The sequence below is a fragment of the Gossypium hirsutum genome, chromosome D12 (genome assembly GCF_007990345.1).
Source record: "Gossypium hirsutum isolate 1008001.06 chromosome D12, Gossypium_hirsutum_v2.1, whole genome shotgun sequence".
Lineage (NCBI taxonomy): Eukaryota > Viridiplantae > Streptophyta > Magnoliopsida > Malvales > Malvaceae > Gossypium > Gossypium hirsutum.
This window is the reverse complement of record NC_053448.1, coordinates 30,598,917-30,604,413: the sequence shown is the minus strand read 5'-3', so window position 1 is coordinate 30,604,413 and position 5,497 is coordinate 30,598,917.

The following is a 5,497-nucleotide window of genomic DNA, read 5'->3' as shown; positions in this document are numbered from 1 at the left end:
ACCCCTAAAGACATCCCAAAAGGAGTATACTGAATCCTTTGCCGTAACACATGTCTTGATGTGCCGTGACATCAACTCTGAATGGGAATTAACACGAGCTAGGGGGCGTTTTTGTCTACACTGTAACACCCCAAACCCAACCTAGTCGTTATGGCCAAGTCCAGAGACATCACAAAGAATGGGTTTTGAAAACTGAGTTGTTTCGATAAACCATTCAACTTTTATAACTCGTATTCATTCATATTACTGAAAACATCATTTAATTAGTTCATTTGTCAAAACATAATTTACAGCGGAAGTCTTAAAACCGTTATATTTAAAAAAATACAGTTCGTGTTTTTAGAAAATCTTTGTTTTCATAAAACCACTATTTCGGACACGTATTGCAATGAAAACATCAAAATCACATCCAAATCCAAAATAAAACCAACAGTCTGGAGAGTCCCAAAAATTACAAACTCTCAAATAAAACCAGAATTACAAATAAAAACCATAGATTGCTAAGTTAAAACAATTCTCGATCAAGTGGTCATCGTTGAGCCTCCGCTGCACCGACCCATCAAAATCTGTGGATTACCTGAACAGTACAGACAAACAGATGTGAGTTTTTGTAAACTCAATGTGTAACCCAACAGAAATAGACATGTTATACATACAAAAGTCGCATACACAATCAGATTCAGATTCGGACCTAAGTCCTTTGCTGATTCAGATAATAGGAACAGACATGCAAAATTGATATATAGAATGTTACCCCCATCCTTTACACACCAACTCTGACCATCCCAACACACCATGTGGAGTTAAAAACACCCACTCATCCCTACACACCATATCGTGTTGTTACAACACATATCAGATAAAAATTCAAAGCAAAATAAAAAAAAAGATATTTTAGTATTATAAACTCGAATCATTAATTAACTTATTTAGGTCTAAAATTATTGTTTTAGAAAATTTCTAATTTTTTAACTTTCTTTATATATTCCTTAGAATTTTTTTAAAAAAAATTTATAATTTTTTTTAAAAAAATTAAATTTTAAGTTTTAAAAATTATTTTGAAAATTTGAAAATTATTTTGAATTTTTTTGTAACTTTTGTTGAGAGAGAGATTAATTTGTTCATTTTCAGAATTGACAGGGACTAAAGAAATATTTACACCAATCTTTTATTCGAATTTTAAAATTTAACTCGACTCGAACTTAAAACTTGAATTACTTTTTCTAGTTGACTTGGATAACTCAATTCAATTAACTTAAAATTTAATTTTTTTTCAATTTTTCTTAATTGAATTGAATTTTGTTCACCTCTAAATACTTGAGTATTGGAAAAGGAAAAGGAAAAGAAAATGAGAATGTGAAGAAAATGAGAAAAAAAACTTTCTAGTAAAGTCCAATCCAATAGTCGGGACGAGGGCCCACCTTTTCTTTACCATCCACTAGACCTGTCCATGGGCCGAGCCGGGCCGGACTCGGAAAAATTTTTTGACCCGCCTCCTAGGCCCGAGCCCGGCCCGACCCGAAATATGGGCCTGAAATTTTGCCTAGGCCCGGCCCGGGAAAAATATCATAAGCCCGAGCCCGGCCCGGCCCATTTTTTAATAAACATTAAAAAATTATTTTAAAAATAAAAAAATAAAAAATATATTTTAAAAGTATTTTAAAATTAAAAAATATATATTTATTATATTCGGGCCGGGCTCGGGCCAAAAAAGTGGTGCCCGAGGCCCGGCCCGTTTTTTAAACGGGCCTCGTTTTTTTGCCCAAGCCCATATTTCAGACCTATATTTTTACCCGAACCCTCCCATATTTCTGGCGGGCCGGGTATGGACTGGTCTACCATCCACCAATTACCTTTCCTTTGTTTTTTCTCTGTTCCTCGTATTTATTGGGATGACTAAGATATAAAGTCATGAAAAAACATAATTCAAACACGTATAAAAGTTGATATACTCTAAAAAGGAGTTGATATAATATAAATTAATAATGGTTTTTTTTTACTTTTTACCCTTCACTAAGTTTACTTTGGTACTTAAATTTATTTTATTTATTTTGATATTTTTTGATCTATTTTAGTATTTGAACTTTACACTAAATTTATTTTGATTTGTAAATTTGAATTTTGTTAAAATTTGATAACGTCATGCTTTAATTTTTTAAAATTCAATGACTAATATGACTAAAAATATATAGATACCAATAGTAGCAAAATTTATATTATGAGGTCAATTTTGAAAAATGAAAACATATAAAAAATCATTAAACTAATGTATAATATTAATACTCAATAAATCAGTGTATAGGATAGTTAAATGTAAGATCTTTACAAAATTATTAAAATAATAAGATAAAAGAAAAAGTACATCAAATAAAATTTGATAACTCCTATCTTTTTTTCACAATGTTCCACGATATTTTCTCACCATTTAATTATCTTCTAATTGTCAATATTGCTAAAAATATGAAATAAATAATTTTTAAAAAATCAAGATTTACTATTATTAAATAAAATAATTATATGTGGTACTTATAATTTTACTAATATACGTAACAATTATATTTATAGAATTGTATACTAAAATTTCAATTTTTGTTTCATTCATCAAAAACAACTTAATAAATACAATTACTAAAACAAATTATGCTAAATATGAGATAAATTGAGATACAGTACAAAATTAAATCCAGTATTTATAATTTTTTATCAAGTCAACATATTTAGTAAATTTCTTTCATAAAAATAAAAGTGTTTTTTGGTGTCATGAAAATGTTATGTTAAACTCGAGATGAACACAAACACAAGATTCACACTAGTAACAATAATTATTAAATAAAAATATTAAAATTATAATTGATATTCAATAAATTCAAGATTATAAATATGATATGAATTTTAATTTCTTTATGGCTTGTTTGGAAATCATGATTTGGGTAAAAAAACAATTGGATTTGGATTTTCAAATCCAAATTTTTGTTTGGATAACAAATAAAAAGTTGGATTTGTATTTGGGAAAATTCAAATCTAATTTCATAAAAGTTAAATTTTGGATTTTAAAATTCATTTTAAAACTTGAAAATTTTAAAATTCAAGATTAATTAAAAATATATGAGAATTTTTTTTATTCTCTCTTCTTTCACACAGCCTTCAAAATCCAAACAATAAATAAATAATTTTACTTATCATCAACAACGAAACACCATTCATTTAATTTAATACAGTATAAATATTCAAAATTTTCATTTATATAATAATTTTCACAAATTTAATTTTTAAACTCTTGAATTTTAATTTATATGTAAGTCTATCTAAAGTACAAATCAAATTATATGATTTTATTCAGAAATAAAAGTATAAATGACTTGTATAAATAATACGATAAAGTTGAGAGTTATTTTTAATATCTTATAAAAATATAAAAAAAATAGAAATGTACATTCTATCGTCGAATGCTTAATTTAAAACTAAAACTGTTTGAAAGAATAAATACATTCTATTGTTGGCTAATTTTTAAGAATATGTTGAAAAAAAAATTATTTGAGAAAGTAGGTTATTTTTGTTTTTGTTTTAATTTATTGATCTATGTTGTATTGGAGGAGAGAAAGGAAAACACACCTTATAGGGCACTTTTAACTCCATAAACTGGAAATTCTTCCTGCAGGAAGCATTTTCATTGAAAATTAACAAATTGATTTTTTTGTTTGATGGTTAAATGTTAGTGCTTTTATTGTTGATTCCCGGGTTCAATTCTTCTCCTACTCACATTTGTATTTCTTATTTCATGTTTTTTAAGCTTTTTTTTATTAATATTTTTAACATATTAGCTCTTTTTTGTTAAATGGTTAGATACTTGTGAATTCATCTTGAGCCCTAAGTTTGATTCCTCTTATAAATATTTTAATATGTATTTTTTATTTCATGTTGTTTCAAACTTTTTTAGTATTTTTAATTAATGTGTATAATTAATAAATATATTTTTTGAAGTTTTTTATATTTAATTCATCTCTCTTTCATTTATAAAATCAAATAATAAATATGTAATTATATTTTAAAAACATTAACTAATACTTTAGATATATTTTTTTCTTTATATATAATATTTATTTTCTCCACCTATATTGTTAGGGTATGGTGATTTCTTATATTATAAAATCAAATATTTATTTTAAATATCATTATTTTTTCATCTACATTATGGTATGATATTTCAAATATTTTTATATATAAAATATTTCAAATAATTATTTCAAATACACATACAAAAATATATAATATGTCAATTTACTACAATCATGATATGAATTGAAAGATAAATATTACACATGTAAAAAATTATATTTATTAAAAATAATGATATTTGTAATAATTATTTGATTTTATAAATAAAAGAATTATTAATTAAAAATAAAAAACTTGAAAACAATATATTTATTAATTATAACATTAATTAAAAATAATAAAAAAGCTTGAAACATGAAATAAAAAATACATATTAAAATGCTTATAAAAAGAATCAAACTTAGAACTCAAGGATGAAATCACAATTATCTAACCAAAAGAGCTAATATGTTAAAAATATTAATTAAAAAACTTAAAACAACATGAAATAAAAAATACAAATATGAGTAGGAGAGGAATTGAACCCAGGACTCAAGGACAAAAATACTAACATTTAACCATCTAATTGGAAAAGTTGAGTTGTCAATTTCCAGTAAAAACGATTGTTGTAGGAAGCGTTTTCAACTAATGTGGCTAAAAGCATGCCCTATAAGACACATTTTCTTTTTTCCCTCAAAAAACAACATAGATTGGTAAAATAAAAATAAAAACAGCCTACTTTCTCAAATAATTATTTTTAGCATATTCTTAAAAATTAGCCTTCTTTATTCAATGCTTAATTAAAAAAAAAAACCCTATGAAAGTATATATAGAAGCAATTAGTTCTATCGTAAAAACAAAGTGGAATGCCATTTTTTATTCGAAATCAAATTGGTAAGTTAAAATTGTCAAGCAATTGTTTGTCGGCCTAATCAATTTAACGGTTCAATTTGTCTAATTAAATAAATTATTAAAAAATTCATAATTTTTTTTTTAAAAAATCCGGTCCAATGGCCTTGTTCAACTAATTTTTTTTATCTATTTCAACCAATTTATTCTGGTTCCTGAGTCAATCGATCTAATGTCTTTTTTCAAATTGATATCTTGATCGATTTTCGATCTAATTGGTTCAGTCTAGTTCGAACAACTATATTCAAAATCTTCCTAAATAGTTAACTTTTACAGACTTAAAATTAGTTGAAAATTAAATCTAAATTTTTATTATCCAAACAATAATTTTAGATTAATTTAAAATCATGAATTTCAAATATTTTAATTCCCAAACACAGAATTTAGAAATAATGAATTTCTAAATCATAAATTTCAAAATTAAAATTTTAAAATTCAAATTTCAATTCCCAAATACTATCTGAATGATTTATATTAATAAACTTCTAAAAAT